At 48.8% G+C, this 18,677-nt stretch overlaps 4 non-coding genes across 4 annotated transcripts; 3 read left to right on the plus strand and 1 right to left on the minus strand.

The window, feature by feature from the left end:
* The first annotated feature begins 285 nt into the window (after positions 1-285).
* Positions 286-357, plus strand: trnaq-uug (transfer RNA glutamine (anticodon UUG)). Its single transcript has one exon. It is a non-coding gene; the product is annotated as a tRNA-Gln (tRNA).
* Positions 358-5,515: 5,158 nt separating this feature from the next.
* On the plus strand, positions 5,516-5,587 carry trnaq-cug (transfer RNA glutamine (anticodon CUG)). The gene has a single exon. It is a non-coding gene; the product is annotated as a tRNA-Gln (tRNA).
* An 850-nt stretch (positions 5,588-6,437) lies between these two features.
* Positions 6,438-6,509, minus strand: trnaq-cug (transfer RNA glutamine (anticodon CUG)). Its single transcript has one exon. It is a non-coding gene; the product is annotated as a tRNA-Gln (tRNA).
* A 1,800-nt stretch (positions 6,510-8,309) lies between these two features.
* On the plus strand, positions 8,310-8,381 carry trnaq-uug (transfer RNA glutamine (anticodon UUG)). The gene has a single exon. It is a non-coding gene; the product is annotated as a tRNA-Gln (tRNA).
* The last annotated feature ends 10,296 nt before the right edge of the window (positions 8,382-18,677 follow it).

An 18,677-nucleotide genomic window follows, 5' to 3' on the forward strand; every position in this document is an offset into this window, starting at 1 on the left:
CGACGATGCCTTTGCCTCCACAGCCACGGCTGGACCCACGAGTCCCTCCAGTCTTTGGTTTAACCTCCGAACTTTGATGAACCAAAGCAGACATCTGAGATTTCCCTTGAATTCGTTTCATTCAAGATCTCAGTCAAACTCCATGTATCCTGATGTCTTTCACTTCTTGGCTGAGGTCGGCAATTCTTGGTTTGAAACAACTTTACACCCGATGAAAAGTCCCACCAGCTGGAATGAGTGAGTCTGATGGTGGGGAGGTGGAGTGACATTGATTGAGGGTCTGCAGGTTCCATGGTGTAATGGTGAGCACTCTGGACTTTGAATCCAGCGATCCGAGTTCGAATCTCGGTGGAACCTCACTGCAGCAAATTCCGCTGTTGATATATCTAGGGCATCCAAGTTGAAAGACGTGTCTTCCTGACAGCAATAAGGACGTCGGTCTTTTGTCGCCAGATACACACACACACACACACACACACACACACACACACACACACACACACACACACACACACACACACACACACACCGATCACCGGATTTCTTTTCGCTCGTCCACCCATTCCATCTGTCCATCACTCACACTCCTCCCTCCGGGTACCCTGCCTAAACTTTTCCATTCAGTTCACCCAACCGCCCTTCTTTGCTCCATGTTCCCTTTTCTATCATATTCCATTGTTTGTAGCCCTTTGGTTCCTCCCTTCCTCTGTCACTATGTCCGCCCTTCCTCCCTCCTTCTGCCTCTCACCCCTCCTCACCTGGATCCACCTATTCCTTACCACCTCCTGTCCACCCCTCCCTCTCACCTCTTCACACTGGAGATCTGCCCGCTAATCATTCAGACTAGATGAAGCGTCGCGACGCGAAACGTCCACCATTCATTCCTCTCCACAGACGTTGACTGACCGATAAATTCCTCCAATCCTCAGTCGGTTTAGTTCTTCATCCGGACTTCATCGTCTGCGGACTCTGGTGTCTCCGTTCTGAGAGCCGTCTGCGTTCTGTCCGCAGTGCTTCCGGGTGCAGGTCATTTCGACTTCCCCTCCCGTTCCGTCAACGCCCACCCGTCCTCGGCCTTCCCGACTGCAAGGTAAAACCACCATGAAATTTGAATGAATAACGCATCATTTCACACTTCATCAGCTCACGACCCAATCAGGTGAAATTCAATTCTCCACTTTCAGGTAACCCACATTCCCACTCCTCCGTGCAACTCCCAATGGTCCAGCTGGATGCTCTCTGCGTTTATTCATCTTCAGAATCCCCTTCGCCGTTACCTACGTTCATCACACTGCCCCACCTGGGTCCATCTGCCCAGCACCCACGCACCTATTCACCCGGGATTCTTCTCCCTTCACCTCCACTTCCTATCCGCTCCCCGTCTGCTTCTATCTGCCACTATCCCTCCTTCCCTGGTCCCACTTATCACCTTCCAGCCTCCATCTCCACCTTCCACCTCCCCTCCACCACGTGGCTCCATCTGCAAAAATAGTATTTCCTTGTCTGTTCCCACTTGTGTCTGAACAAACCCCCTGCCTTTCCCCCTCAGCTGGCTGCATCTGGACATCATCCCCCATCGAACCTGGTTCCACGTATCACCTACAGGCCCTGCCTCTCTCTGTACTGGCTACCCCTCTGCAGTCTCGGTTCATCTGCAAGGTCTGGACCCGAAACCCCGACGATGCCTTTGCCTCCACAGCCACTGCTGGACCTACTGAGGACCTCCAGCTGTTGGCTTTAGCGCCATTAAACTGCATATATTGTGTCAATCCCTTCTGTGATTCCTCAGAAAACAGAGTCACATTGGTGAGGCAGGATTTCCCTAGCACGATGCCATGCAAGGACCAATCAGTCCCTAGCTTTAAAAATGGACAAATCCGGTCCTTTGGAATTTCCTCCAACAATTCCGTAACCACGTACTGTCAGAAGCGCCCGCCCTGCGGATTTGTCAATCGTTATGTGTTCCAGGAAATCCAACATCACTTCCACCTTCGCACTGACATATTGCAGAACATCAACTTAACCCTGCCCAATCTCACAGTTTTCCCCGTCCTTCTTCTGCCTGAACCCAGACCAGAGAGAACGGAGTTTTGGTATTGGTATGGGTTTATTATTGTCACTTGTAGCGAGGTACAGTGTAAAACTTCTCTTGATCGTACAGGTCAATTCGTTACACAGTGCAGTTACATTGAGTTTGTACAGAGTGCATCGATGTAGTACAGGGTAAAAACAATAACAGTACAGAGTAAAGTGTCAGAGCTGTAGAGGAAGTGCAGTTCAATAAAGTTCCAGTTCACAACAAGGTAGATCATGAGGTCAGAGTCTATCTCATCGTATTGGGGATCCCCGTGATTGGGGATAAGAATGGTTTGTTCTTTCACAGAAAGATGGATGTTGTGTTTCATGTATTTGCTTGTCCTGCTTCACCAGGGGTGTACAATGGGGAACTAGTTCATGTAGTACATACGGATTTTTTAAGATGTATTGAATAAGGTGTAACTGAGAAGGCTGCTGTACAAGATAAGAGTGCATGGGATTGCGGGATTAGATCCTCGCCAATGGGGGATTTTCTAAAGGAATCAATGAGCACCGAGAGAAAGTGGTGCTGAGGCCTGGATTGGATCAGCCATCATCTCATCAGATATGAACAGAACAAGAAGTACTTGCCACCGCTCGCACATGCTCCGCCATTTAGTAATTGCCAAAAGCTCAAATTCTCTGCTCACTGCTCACTGCTCCATCCCTTCCGTATCCCTTGTCCTGGAATCGCTGGCAGGGGAATCCCACATCCCCGCACCTCTCCCATCAATGAATGTAAGGACATTGTACTTTGGAATGACATCACTTCTGCTTCTGAATTCGGGAGAGAAAGGCGCAGTCTGCATCAGTGTTTCTAATTGGACAGACAAGACATCCCAGGGATCAATCTGGCGAACGTTTGCTTCGCGCCCTCTATTGCCAATAGATATCTTGCTCGCTGTGGAGGTCAGATCTGTGTAAACCCTGCATGTGCTGTCTCGCCGGAGTTCTATATAGTTGTATGAAGCCGATGTCCATTTTTTTGCAGAACTCTCTTGTCGAAAAGGACAATGTCCTATTGCCTTTCTTTAATGTTCCTTGCATCTTGCCGGCTGCTTTTTTCATTGCAGCAACGTAGAAGGGAAGCTGCAAAGTCAAGTAAAGACATAAATTGGTGGAAATGTTTCCTGAGGATGAGCATTCACTATGCATTTCACTAAGCAAACGGCAGAAACGTTGAACCAACACTGTTCATCATTTCCTGGACCTCAGACATTTAGTATTTCTATCAATGACATGGAGGAGGGGGTTGAAGGTCAGGTATCCATATTTGCCAATGACACAACTATTGGAGGATGGACGTGTGACGATAGGGATATTTGGACACGGCAAAAGGATATTAAGTTGGTTAAGTGAGTGGGCAAGAAGCAGCAAACGGAGCTGAATGTAGAAAAGCGTGAGGTGATGTACTTCAGTGAGGGGAATCGGAGGGTAAATTGTTTTCTAAATGAGGAGAGACTGCAAATGAGGGAATAAGAACAGGATCTCTGCGTCCTTGTTCATGAAACACAAAACGTCAGAGCATAACTACACAAGGTACAGGAGCAGAATTAGACCATTTGACCATCGTGTCTTCTCCGCCATTCAACCATAGTTGATTTTTTTCAACCACATTCTTTCATGTTCTCCTTGTAACCATTAACCCCCTCACCAATCAACAAACTATCAATGTCTGCCTGAAGTACACCCAATGAATTGGCCTCCACTGCCCTCGGTGGCAACGAAGTCCACAGATTCACCACACTCTGGCTGAAGAAGTTATACCTCATCTTATTTTGAAAGGTGCGTCCCTTTATTCTGAGACGGTTCCTTCTGATCTTGGATTCTCACACTGATGGAAACATCCTTTCCACGTCCACTCTATTCCGGCCTTTCAGTATCCGGTAGGTTTCACTGAGATTCCCCGTCATCCTTCTGAACTTCATCGATTACAGGCCGATAAATATCAACCACTCATCGTACGTTAGCCTTTCATACCCGGGATCATTCTTGTGAACCTCCTCTCGACCATCTACAGGACAAACATATCTTTCCAAGATACGGAGCCTAAAATTGCTCACAAGTTTCCAAATGCGGTCTGACCAACGCCTGATTAAACCCTCGGTGGTACATCCTTGTTTTTATGTCGGATGCAGGAGCAGCAATTACTGAAAAAGCAACTTGTTGGTCGGAGCCCAGAAACACTGTTACAATTGTGTAGGGTGTTTCCAAGACCACATCTGGAGTACTGTGCACATATATGGTTTCTTTCGGACAGGATACAACATCAAAGGAGAGAATCCCAAAGGTATTCTCCGGGCTCATTGGTCCTCTCAGGAGAAGCTATAAAAGTTAGATTTGTGTTCTTTGGAGTTGGGAAGACTGAATCGTGATCTCATTACGAGATATAAAATCGAAATAAGGTGTGGCAGTATCGATGTTGAGATGTTTCCGTCAATGGGAAATTCTCGCCCGATGGATTTAGTTTCACCTTAAGGGGGGCACACGCATAAAATTGAGGTATGTAGACATTTCAATGCACAGAAGATGACGAATCTCTGGATTTATCGGCACACCCAAGTATGGAAGCCATCTCAGCGGTGGAATTTCAAGATCGGGGAAAAAAGAGCGTTGGAAAACTGGCACAATGAAAGTGTTGAGTTCGGGGTCTCTCCCTCCGATGCTCATCCGGCCCTCCCACATTTATCCCCTTTCCATCATCCCCTTCCCCAGCGCCACATCACGCACCTTCGACTCCCTCCTCTCCCTACTAGTTCCACTCACCCACCATACATTGTCCGCCTACACGTTCACCCCACCACCACACCCCCACGTCCGACGTCCAGGAAATGATGAACAGTGCAGATCCAACGTTTCTGCTATTTGCTTCTTTCCTGTTATCAACAGCCCAGTCTCATCGTCCACGGGTCACAGTTACATGAACTACCCTCATTCTTTATTATTTATCAGTAGAAACTCCCAGTGTTTGATTTAATATTCAATGCACGCTATCCGCCAATCACTTTCCTTCCTTATCAGTATTTGAGTCTTTCACTGCTCGGCAGTATCCCATCGTCCAACCACTGTCAGAAACAGAATCAGATTGTTCACACCCCGAGCAATACGTCCCAGCAGAGCAGCTGATAAACCCTGGTGCTCCCCCGTTCTCTATCCAGCTGCCCATCCCGTCAATCTCCCGAACAGTCTGACGCCCACAGCTGCTCACTGCCCTTCCTCGGCTGACTGGGCAGCAGGGAAATCAATTTCAAATTCTCATACACCTTTGCCAACTCCCCCTTCGCTCTGCTGCTCCGGCTCTCTGTCAGCTCACACACACCGACTGTCCCGCCGACTGCACACGGCCATAGGTTGCTTCCTATTGAGGGTGCAACAGGGGAACACACTTACTGTAGTCTCTGTACAGGTTGGTTCAAGAAAAGCAGTCAGCATTTCCTGTGGTTCCATGGTGTAATGGTGAGCACTCTGGACTCTGAATCCAGCGATCCGAGTTCAAATCTCGGTGGAACCAGTTTACTGTCAAGTGCTGTGTTGTCCTTGCGGATGCATGCAGAGATTATCCCTCCGAACTTTTGATGAACCAAAGCAGAGCGGTGATAGGTGGATAAAAGTGGGGATGCGGGGTGAGCACAAGGTGGTGATAGGTAGATGCAGGTAATAGATGGTGATAAGCATTAATATTGACAGATGGAGATATGTTGATGCACAAACGGAGCTCGGCGTCCTTGTAAACGTCACTGAAAGCCATTCGTTTCGGTCCTGGCCCGAGGCCAACTGGTTCGCCCTCTCTTCACTTCCTCCCTTGGCGTCCCGTGTTCCACCCGACCTTCAGCCCGAAACTCTCCGGAATGAGGAGGGTTTTGCACAAAGGAAGCGACACAGGTATGAGGGAAGAGTTGGCAGCGATCGATGGGAAAAATGCATTCAGATGTATCACGGTAGACAGACAATACCAAGCCTGTAAAGATAAGAAAAACACATGGTATATATAAGTAAATAGTAAAGGCACAAAACCAACAGCGTGCTCTGCTTGTGGTTCACGGGAGAAAGTGATGAAGCTTTAATACCAAAAGAATGTCACATATCCTCAGAAGTTAACTGATACTCTCTCTCTTTCTGCTCCACCATCAGACCTTCTCGTTCCAGATGAAGAGGTTTGTCACCGAGTGGGAATAACTTTCAAACCAAAAATGAACGAACTAGGCCAAGCAGGGAACGATCTCAGGGTCCATGGAGTTGGACTGAGACTGAAATGAAATTAATCACTGGGAAAGCTCAGACGGCTGCTTTGGTTAATCAAAGGTTAGTAGGCACAACCTCTGCATGTATCCTCAAGTGCAGCACAGCACTTGACAGGAAACAGGTTCCACCGAGATTTGAACTCGGATCGCTGGATTCAGAGTCCAGAGTGCTCACCATTACACCATGAAACCACAGCAAACTCTGACTGCTTTTCCCGAGCCGAGGCACCAACAAGCAAGGTTGAGTTGCATCCATTCTACCATTCGGTGCGATCGATGTGGCTTCCTCTACAAGTGTGAGTTGGAGCGCAGTCTGGGCGACCCCTTTGCCGGGCACCTGCACTCCCATCCGCCATGGCCAACTGAGGCTCTTGGTTACAAGCCATGTTAATACCCCTCCCCGTTCCCATTTCGACCTTTTCTTCCTCGGCCTTCTCCACTGCATGCGTGAGGCGAAAACCTAAGTTAAGGAGCAACACCTCATGTCCCGTCTGGGTCGTCTACAAAGCGACGCCCCAACACTAAATTTCCCAATTTGAGGGAACCTGCTTCCCATTCCCCTTACGTGTCTCCTTCTGATCTGCCCAGTTTCTCTCTCTCTCTCTCTCTCTCTCTCTCTCTCTCTCTCTCTCACACACACACACACACACACACACACACACACCGATCACCGTTTTATATTTTCCCTCGTCCACCCACTCAATCTGTCCATCACTCACACACTGCTCCCTCCGGGTACTCTCCACAAACTTCTCCCGTCAGTGCACCCAACCGCCCTTCTTTGCTTCCATCTTCCCTTTTCTATCAGATTCCATCATTTATAGCCCATTGGTGTCTCTGTCTCTATCTACGCATTTCCCTCCTCCGTCTGCCTCTCACCCCTCCTCATCTGGATCCTCCTATACCTTACGACCTCCTGTCCACCCGTCCCTCTCACCTCTTCACACAGACGCTGACTGACCGCTGAATTCCTCCGTTCCTTGGCCGGTTTGTTTCTTGATCCGGACTCCAGCGTCTGCGGTCTCCGGTGTCTCCGTTCAAAGAACCGTCTACGTTCTGTCCGCAGAGCTTCCGGGTGCAGGTCATTTCGACTCCCCCTCCCGTACCCTCACCGTCTTACCCGTCTTCAGCCTTCCTCACTGAATGCTGAGACCTCCATCAAAATTGAATGAAGAAGGCATCATTTCACAGTTCATCAGCCCACAACCCAATGAGTTGAATTTCAATTCTCCACTCAGGAAACCCACACCCTCACTCTCCTTGCCAACTCCTACTGATACACCTGAATTATATCCGCCTTTGTTCACGTTTTTCACACCCTCCGCAGTTACATTCGTTCATTAAACTGCTCCACCTGGTCCCATCTGCACACCACCCACGCACCTATCCACCTGGGACTCTTCCCCATTCACCTCCCTTTTCTATCCGCTCCCCGTCTACTTCCATCTGCCACTATCCCTCCTTACCTGGTCCCACTTATCCCCTTCCAACCTCCGTCTCCACCTTCCACCTCCCCTCCACCATGTGGCTCCATCTGCAAAAATAGTATTTGGTTGTCTGTTCCCACCATCCTCTGTGTCTGAACAAACCCCCTTCCTTTCCCCCTCATCTGGCTCCATCCGGACATCACCCTCCATAGAACCGGGTTCCTCATGTCACCTACAGGTCCTGCCACTCTCTGTACTGCCTACTCCTCTGCAGTCTCGATTCATATGCAAGGTCTAGACACGAAACCTCGACGATGCCTTTGCCTCCACAGCCTCTGTTGGACACACTGATTCCCTCCCGCTGTTGGTTTTGCCTCCAAACTTTTCATCAACCAATGCAGCCATCTCAGCTTTCCCTAAAATTCTTCTCATTCAAGGTCTCAGTCCAACGTTCCCTTCTTGGCTGAGGTCGGTCATTCTTGGCTTGAAACAACTTTACACCCGGTGACTAGTGCTGGAATAAAACGGTCTGATGGTGGGGAGGTGGAGTGACATAGGCTGTGCAGGTTCCATGGTGTAATGGTCAGCACTCCGGACTTTGAATCCAGCGATCCGAGTTCGAATCTCGGTGGAACCTCACTGCTGCAGATTCCGCTGTCGATAAATGTACGGCATGCAAGTTAAAAGACGGGTCTTTCTGGCAGCAAAAAGATGTCACTCTTTAGTCGCCATGTTCCTCAATGTCCCCAGCCTGTCGTTTGTGCTGTCAAATCAGAAGCCGGACTTGCTGTCGGTGGAATCGGTCTGTGTGAAACATGGTATTTTACTGAGCGTACCTTGGCAATTTTGAGTTCTCGGGCATGATCCCTAGAATCAAGGAATGATTGCAGCACAGAGGCAGCACGTACGGTCCATCGTATCCCCGTCGGCTATGTATAAGAATAAATTACCGTTTACTCCTCTCCATTCTTTGTCGCCTCACAGAGCTTTCTTCCCCATTGTTTCGACCAATTCCCCCTCGGGGGCCACAACGGTAACTGCCTTCGCCACATCACACGCACAGCATTCCTGATTTATTCCGCGCAATATTTTCCTCGTCTCACTCTTCGTTCTCTTCGCCTGAACCTAATATCAACGAGCTTATGAATCACATCAGTCAATGTCTTCGTCCGTCTGTCTTGACGTGTTTTCCTTCTTTGACTAGGTTGTACTTTCTTAACTTGAAAGGAGTTTTCTCCCGGTGACACGCAGCGCCAAGCCGTCCTGAGATGATCCAATGATGGAAGAGACGGAGGGAAGCAACTTGATTGAGAGTAATGTCCGTTTCCGTGATGTGATGGGGAGCACACTTGGCAATACAAGGCAGATCCGCCACTTCTGCCTGAACCCCGCCTCCTTATCCCCATAACTACTCTTGAACACATTGTGAATGCTCTTAGTACTTTCCTTCTCAGTTCCATGGCCCCGGCAGTCTGCAGTCCTCTAAATGTGACCGCGCTATTTAAGAAAGGAGAAAGGGATAACAGGAAACTACCAGCCGAATCTCTTCACGTCCTTTCCTGGACAACGAAGGCGGCCACCATCAACAATGGATACAGAATTCCTTGCAGAAAATGGTGTCGTCGTGGCATTGCGAAGGATAAGTCATATTTGACTATTCTATTGAAGGTGTTTGAGAATGTGACGGTGGAATATATCAGGCAAAATCGGTGGACTTTGAGAAGAGTATGAATGAGGTCCCGCACGAATGGTTGGCCAATAATGTTGGAACACATGGGATTTGAGGTGATCTGAAATGCACTATCATGCTGGAGCAACTCAGCAGGCTAGGCAGCTTCCGTGGAGAAAAGCATGCGGTTAACTTTTCGGGTCACGACCCTTCTTCAGGATTGCAGATTGGAAAAGAGGAATCCCAATATATAGGTGGGAGAAGCAGAGCGGTTAATACTGAAAAGGGGGGCGTGGTGGTCAAAAGGTGGTGATTCGTGGATGCAGGGAAGAGATGGTGATAGCCAGGTGTGCAGGAGGAGGGGATAGCAGATCTACTGGGAGATTGTTGAAAGTTGAGGAGAGAAAAACGGTAGAAAAAAGAGATACGCTAGGAAATGGAATAAGAGAAAGAAGCATGGTGGGGGCCGGGGTGGGATAGGTGGGTTGGAATTAATTAAAGGGGGAGAATTCAATATTGATGTCTTGAGGCTACAGGGATCCAAGACGGAAAATGAGATGCTCTTCCTCCAGTTTTCGCCTGGATTTCTCCCGGCAGTGGAGGAGGCCGAGGAATGACATATCTGTGATAGTGTGGGAGGGGGAGTTCGTGACTGGCAACGGGGAGACGTGGTCGCGGTTACGGACGGAGCGCAGGTGTTCTGTGAAACGGTGTCCTGGTCTGCCTTTGGTGTTACTAATGTAGAGGAGGCCATAATTTGAGCATCGAATGCAGAGGGTGATATTAAGGGAGATGCAGGTGAATTTCTCTCTCAGCTGAACGGACCGTTTGGGTACCTGGATGGAGGTGGTGTCGGGGCACGTGTTGCACTTATGAGGTCAGATAATTAGACTTCATTAAGAGAAAGGAATAAAATGGAAATAAACGAGTCTTTCTTAGGTTTGGATGTTGTGTTCAGAGGAATGTCGCAGGAATGTGGGTCCCAGATATTTACAATCTTCATCAGCGGTTTGTCTCCTATCACATTTCCCTGTGGCTTTTGACACTAAGCTGGGCGGTGTCACTGGGGGGCGGAAGGAAAGGTTACAGGGAAGTGAGTGGGATGTGAGAGGAGATGGAAGATACAATGTCACGTGTAGAAACGAAAGACGACCCAGCCTAGTAAACAAAAGGTAGACAGCTGCACTTTATCAATGTTGACAGGTGGAGATTTGTTATGCTCAAACGGAGTTCGGCGTCCTTGTGCACGTCACTGAAAGCCACTCGTTGCGGTCCTGGCCCTAGGCCAACAGGTTCCCGTTCTCTTCACTCCCTCCTTTGGCGTCCTGTGTTCGCCCGTCCCTCAGCCCGACCCTTATCGGAATGGGCAGGGGTTTGCACAAAGGAAACTACACAGGTGTGAGGGACGAGTTGGCAGCGATCTATTGGAAAAATGCATTCAGATGTATCACGGCAGACAGGCAATTCCAAGCCTGTAGAGAAAAAAAAATACATGGTATATATGAGTAAATAGTAAAGGCACAGAACTAACAGGGTGCTCTACTTGTTGTTCACGGGAGAAAGTGATGCAGCTTTAATACAAAATGAAGCACACAGATCATCAGATGATACCGGATACCCTCCCTATGTCTCCCTCCACCATCAGATCTTCTCGTTGCAGCTGAAGGGGTTTGTCACCGGGCGGGAATAACTTTCAAACCAAAGATGAACGACCTCAGGCAAGAATGGAACTATTTCAGGACCGATGGAGTTGGACTGAGACCTTGAATGAAATGAATCGCGTGGAAAGCTCAGACGGCTGCTTTGGTTCATCAAAAGCTCGCAGGAACAACCTCTGCATGCATCCGCAAGGGCGGCACAGCACTTGACAGCAAACAGGTTCCACCGAGATTTGAACTTGGACAGCTAGATTCAGAGTCCAGAGTGCTCACCATTACACCATGGAACTACAGCAAACTCTGACTGCTTTACCCGAGCCGAGGCGCCAACAAACAAGGTTAGTTTGCATTGATTGTTCTATTCGTGCTGTCAATGTGGTTTCCTCTACAAGGGTGAGTCGGAGCGCAGGCTGGGCGACCGCTTAGCCGGGCACCTGCGCTCCATCCGCCATTGTCAACTGAAGCTCTTGGTTACAAGCCATTTTAATGCCACTTCCCATTCCCATAGCGACCTGTTGTTCCTCGGCCTCCTCCACTGCATGAGCGAGGCCAAAGCCTAAGTTAAGGAGCAACACCTCATGTCCCGTGTGGGTCGTCTACATCCTGACGCAGGAAACTAAATTCCCCAATTTGAGGGACCCTCTTTCTTCTTCTGATCTGTACAGATTCACACACACACACACACACACGCACGCACGCACGCACGCACGCACACGCACGCACACACGCACGCACACAAACACGCGCGCCCACGCGCGCGCACACACACGCACGCGCGCACACACACACACGCAAACACACACACGCACGCACGCACGCACACACACGCCGATCACCGAATTGCTTGTCCCTCGTCCACCCACTCCATCTGTCGATCACCCACACACTCCTCCCTCCGGGCGCCCTCCCCAAACTCTCCCCGTCAGCGCACCCAACCGCCCTTCTTTGTTTCCATGCTCCCTTTTCTATCAGATTCCATCGTTTGAAGCCATTTGGTGCCTCCCTTGCTCTGTCTATGTCCGCCCTTCCTTCTTCCACCTGCCTCTGACCACTCCTCACTTGGATCCTCCTATTCCTTCCCGCCTCTTGTCCTCTTGTACACCCCTCCCTCTCACATCTTCCCACACGCTGTCTCCCAGCTAATCATTCAGACTAGATGAAGAGTCACCACGCGAAGTGTGCACTGTCTTTTCCTCTCCGCAGACGCTGACTGACCGCTGAATTCCTCCATTCCTCTGCCGGTTTGTTTCTTGATGCGGACTTCAGCGCCTGCGGTCTCCGGTATCTCCGTTCTGGGAGCCGTCTGCATTCTGTCCGCAGTGCTTCTGGGTGCAGGTTATTTCGACTCCCCCTCCCGTTCCCTCACCGGCCCACCAGTTCTCGGCCTTCCCCATTGCACGGTGAGGCCATCATGAAAACTGAATGAAGAACACATCATTTCCCACTTCATCAGCCCACGACCCAATGAGATGAAATGCAATCCTCCAGTTTCAGGAAACCCACACCCCCACTGTTCCTTGCCAACTCCTACTGTTCTACTTGGATTCACTCTGCCTTTTTTCACCTTTTCCACCCCCTCCGCCGTTACCTACGTTCATCTCTCTGCCCCACGTGGTTCCATCTTCCCACCACCCACGCACCTATCAGCCTGGGATTCTTCTCCTTTCACATCCCCTTCCTATCCCCTCCCCGTCCGGTTTCATCTGCCATTATCGCTCCTTACCTGGTTCTGCTTATAATCTTCCAGCATCCGTCTCCACCTCCCACCTCCCCTCTTCCGCGTGGCTCCATCTGTAAAAATAGTATTTCCTTGTCTATTCCCACCTGCCTCTGTGTCTGAACAAACCCCCTGCCCTTTCTCCTCAGCTGGCTCCACCTGTATATCGCCCGCATCCAACCAGGCCCTGCCTCTCTCTGTACTGGCCACCCCGCTACAGTCTCGGTTGTGATGGAAGGTTTTGACCCGAAACCTCGACGCTGCCTTTGCCTTCACCGCCACTGCTGGACCCATTGTGTTCCTCCAGCTGTTGGTTACCAGCATATAAACTGCATCTATTTCCCTACCTTCATCAATCCCTTCAGTTGCCTCCTCAGAAAACTCAGTCACTTTGGTGAGGCAGGATTTCTGTCGCACGATGCCATGCAAAACCAATCACTCCAGCTTTCCAAATGGACATAAACCCTGTCCTTTGGAATTTCCTACAATAATTCCGCTACACTTAGTGAGACGCGCCCGCCCTGCGGATTTGTCAATCGTTATGAGTTCCAACAAATCCAACATCACTTCCACCTTAGTACTGCCATGTTCCAGAACATCAACTTACCCCTCCCCAATCTCATTTTTCCCCCGTCCTTCTCCTTCGTGAATGCAGACCAGAGAGAAGGGAGTTGTGGTATTGGTATTGGTTTATTATTGTCATTTTTACCGAGGTACAGTGAAAAAATGGTCTTGCATACCGATCGTACAGGTCAATTCATTACACAGTGCATTTATATTGAGTTAGTACAGAGAGCATTGATGTAGTACAGGGTAAAAACAACAGTACAGAGTAAAGTGTCACAGCTATAGAGAAAGTTCAGTGCAATAAAGTTCAAGGTCAGAGTCCATCTCATCGTATAGGGGAACCCGTGCAGGTGATCTGATGGGTATGTTCTTTCACAGAAAGAATGATGTTGTGTTTCGTATATTTGATTGTCCTGCTTCACCAGGGGTGTATAATGGGGAACTAGTACATGAAGTACATACGGATTTTCAATGACTTTGTACTTTGGAATCAGATCAATCTGGCGAACGATTGCTTCGCTCCCTCTATTGCCCATAGGTAGCTTCCTCGGTGTGGATGTCAGATCTGTGTAATCCCTGCATATGCTGTCTCGCCGGATTTCTATATAGTTGTGGGAATAGGATGACCTTTATTGCAGAACCCTCTTGTAGTAAAGGACAATGTCCCATTGCCTTTCTTCACTGTTCCTTGCATCTCGCCGGATGTTACAACATTGCTGCAACGTAGAAGGGTAGGTGGAAGCTCAAATAGAGATATAAATTGGTGGAAATGTTTCCTGAGGATTAGCATTCACTATTTTTAAGCTCTCCGCACACACTTCACGGCCGTGGGGAATTTACAGCTTTACCAACTTTTATGCAAGTTACAATGTGTGTTGGGAGATTGGAGATGGGGATCTCATCCCCGGACTTTCTCTGTTCATTGTGAATGACTCTCTGAGCTCCCACTTCACTTCCATCAATTGCCCACACTCACTTTCCTCTTCCCCTGACGGACATGGAAAATAACGATGAGTGTGATAAGGTTTTATTGAAGTTTTACATCAATCCGAAAGAAATCGCTGAGCTCAACATGAAACAAACCATAGTGAGTGAAATACTGATATAGTTTGGAGAGGAGACCTTGGATTGGCCACAGTTTGTCTCATTGTTTCCTTAATTTGAGAAAAATTATGCAGGGATATTTCAGCATATTATTGAGCTCCTTCCTGTATTTTTGTCGAGTGGCTTCATAAATACGTGTGTCTGAGCAGAAATATTCCGTTTCTGTGACGATATAGACAACGTTTGAGTACCCAGCTTTATGAAGAGTACCTGACAACCCGTCATTGTAAACGTCACCACTGACGTCACCCACAGCAGCATGAAGGAGATTGATACAGTGAGGGGTAATACAATGGGCTTTCCTCCGTTCTCCAGCTCCAGTCACTCTGATCCTGACAGCTGTCGACCCGCAGCCCTCTGCAAGCCCCATTGGCCACTAAAATACGTCTGACTGGCATAGAATTCAGCACGGTCAGCGAAATAGACGGGGAAGGACAGAGCTTGCGAGGAGAGGGTAAGAAATGTATTTCGCCAGCAGAATGGCGAGTGGGACCATCTTCTCCAGAGCTGGCGGATGGTGTCCCCGTTCCTGGGTTCCGAGTGAACCGCTGTTTAGGTATGTTCGCATAGCCCCTTTTATAAAACGATCCGCTCTCTAGCGAGTGTGGCAGAATGATTGACGCAGTCACGGTCGCTTCACAAATAAGTGGAGATATTCATCTGGCGCCGCCAGTTCCGTCAGTCTCCGGCTAAGGCAGTGGGAATGCTCTCGCAGCACGGTTCCCTGTCACCGAACTCGCTCATAAACCCCACCTTAGGCCCTTCTAGCGCGTATTTGTTCAACAGCAAATTTGTTTGTACATTCTATTGTTACCCGTATTATATATGATCTCTCCTGAAGGTGTTCCTCGAGATCTTTGGTGACCCGCTTCTGCTCTGGTTCTGTGGGCCCCGAGGTCGCTTATTCAGTGAAGGCAATGTGATAATCAGGGGCTCGGTGCCGGGGATATTGCCCTGGGAAGCTTCTCTCCGGCTTCCCGGCAATTTGGTTTTGAATCGTTTTGCAGACACAGCCTCAGAGCTGCTTCAGGTGTGTGGAACACACAGGGAAATACGGTTCACAGTCGACTATGGGTTTCATAAAAGGATGGAGGACTTCATATTCCAACGCCCTTTGCCTCAGGCGGCCATAATCTGTGCAGCTTCACTGAAGGCAATATTCCATCATCAGATCTCGCCTTGACTGAGAGGTGGCTCCAAGGTCATCACAGCTGTATTCAGAGGGGACTTAATGGAGGGCTCATCCACCGAGTCTATATGGTTAGAACTCAAAAATAAGGAAGGTGCAATCACTCTGATGCGATAATACGACAGGCCACCCGGGTAATTGAGGGACAGATATGTCGGCAGATTTGGGAAAGATATAAAAACTTCAGGGTGGTTGTTGAGGGTCTCTTCAACTTCCCCAATATGGACTGGGACCTCCTTAGTCAAAGAAGTTTAGACGGGGCAGAAGTTGTTAGATCCACCCAAGAGGGCTTCATAAATCAGTATTTAGATAGTCCAACTAGAGCAGGGGCCGGACCGAAACTGATATTGGGAAATGAGCCTGTCCAGGTTACTGACCTTTCAGCGGGAGAATACAAAAAATCCTTGGCAAGTAGGATTAAGCAGAATCCCAAGGCATTGTGTACATACATCAAGAGTAAGAGGATAACTAGTGAGAGGATTGGACCACTCAAGTATAAACGAAGGAACATGTGTTTGGACGGGAATAACGTGGGCGAGATCCTAACCGAGAACTTTGGTCGGTATTTACCAAGAGGAAGGACGTGGAGGACAGTAAGATCCGTGTGGAGTGCGCAAACCTGCTCGGGCATTATCAGGTAAATAAAGAAGGAGCGATGGGGCTCTAGAAGAACATTAAGGTGGATAATTCCCCGGCGCCTAATGGGAGACGCAGGAGATGAGATTGCTGGAGCCTTGACCGAGATCTTTGTGTCCTCCCTAGCCACAGGCGATGTCCCAGAGGACTGGTGAGTAGCCAATGTTGTTCTGTTATTCAAGAAAGGAAATGGAGATAATCCTGGAAACTATAGACCGGTGAGTCTCACGTCAAATGGCAGGGGAGCTATTGGAGAGGATTATTACGGACAGAATTTATGATCATTTAGAAAACCATTGCCTAATTAGCATGTCTCTGTGCAGATAAGGTCACGTCCTTACTAACTAAATTGGGTTTTTCGAGGAGGTGACGAAGGTGATTGATGAAGGTAGAGCTGTGGACGTTGTCTCCGTGGATTTTAGTAATGTGTTTGACAAGGTCCCTCATGGAGGGCTCATCCAGATGATTAAGATGCATTGGATCCACGGTGAATTGTCCGATTGGATCCAGAACTGATTTGCTCTTAGGAGACAGAGAGTAGTGGTTGATGGGACTTATTCTAGTTGGAGGTCTGAGACTAATGGTGTTCCGCAAGGATATGTACTGGGACCTCTGATGATTGTGGCATAAGAATTGACCTGGATGAAAATGTGGATGGGTGAGTAAATAATTTCACAGACAATACAAAGGTTGGTGGGTTGTAGATGCTATAGAAGATTGCCGAAGGATACAGTAGGGTATAGATCAGTTGCAGATATGGTTGGAGAAATTGCAGATGGAGTTTAACCCGGCCAGGTTTGAGGTTCTACACTTTTTGAGATCAAATGTAAAGGGGGAGTAAACAGTTAATTGCAAGACCATTAACAGTGTTAATGTATCGTGGTATCTTAGGCTCCAAGTCCTTAGCTCTCTGAAAGAAGCCGCACAGATTGACAGGGTGGCAAAGAATGTGTGTGGCATGTCTGCCTTCATTACTCAAGGCATTGTGTAAAGGAGTCTGGAAGTTATGTTGCAGTTTTATAAAGCTCTAGTTAGTCCGCATGCGCAGTATTGCATTCAGTTCTGGTCGCCCCATTACAGGAAGGATGTGGAGGCTTTAAAGAGGGTGAAGAAGAGGTTTAGCAGGATGCTGCCTGGACTAGCGGGCATGTGTTATATGGAGAGTTAGACAGCCTTGAGTTTTTTTACTCTGGAGCGGCTGAGGCTGAGGGTTGACCCTTAGAAGTTTATAAGATTACGAAATACTTAGATAGAGTAGACAGCCGGTATCTTTTACCCAGCGACGAAATATCTAATACTACAGGTCATGCATTTAAGGTGAGAGGGGTTAAGTTCAAAGGAAATGTGCGGTACAAGTTTCTTTTTACACAGAGAGTGGTGGGTGCCTGGGATGTGCTGCTAGGTGTGGTGGTGGAGACAGGTACCACAGAGGTGTTTAAGAGGCACTTGATAGGCACATGAATGTGCAGAAATGTAGGAAAATGGATGTTTTGAGGGCAAAAGGGGTTCGTTGAGGCATTTAATTACTGGACGTCCAGCACCTCCTCTACTGCGATATGGACTGTCCTCAGGACACTGCTATTAACGTTCAGGAGTTCCCTGGTCTTCATGTCTCTCGCCTCCGCCACTGTAAAAACAGGTTATCCACTGAGGACATTGCCCTTCTCCTGCGGCTCCACACAGAGAAGTCGACCGTGGTCTTTGTGGGATCCTGTTCTCTCCGGTTGCTCTTTTACCCTTTAGGTCAGGATAGAACGTTTGTTGGACGTTCTCTTGATCAATGCACCAACACAATTTTAATGCACTTTTTTAAAAATGCCACCCAGTGGTAGAATTAATCTTCTGGAGAATCAAGTGAGCGCGGGCCACAAAACCCCGAGAGTTGGGGAACCAGGGTCCGGTGATACAGATGCCAAACCCTCGGGATATCCAAACAGCAGGATAGCGGGTAACCGGAGTTTTGTTTTACTTGCTACACTTCTGCTCGCTCTCCCATTCTGCTCGCCAGAACAAGGACAGAGTTCCCCTTGTTCCATTCAATGAGCCTCCACATTCAGTGGATCCATTTGCACAATTCCCACTGCCTCAACAAGAAGTCGCAGCGGACGCGTCTCGCCTTCCCTTCTCCTTGTTGCATTTCAGAGAGAACATTCCCTTCTCGACTCCCCGTTCACTCTTCCATCTCCACCAACACCACTCCCCTTCTCACAGCAGGATCCCCGGCAACCGCAGGAGAGGCAACGCCTGCCCTGTTAGCTCTTTCCCACCGTTCAGGGACCTACACAGTCCTTCCGGGTGAAGCAGCGATTCATGGCCACACCATGGGTGAACACTTTGGAGAAGCATCTGCGCCATTGGACTGGCTGGCGCTGAGCCGTCACTTTCGCCCTCCA

This window comes from Pristis pectinata, chromosome 37, assembly GCF_009764475.1.
Source record: "Pristis pectinata isolate sPriPec2 chromosome 37, sPriPec2.1.pri, whole genome shotgun sequence".
Classification (NCBI taxonomy): domain Eukaryota; kingdom Metazoa; phylum Chordata; class Chondrichthyes; order Rhinopristiformes; family Pristidae; genus Pristis; species Pristis pectinata.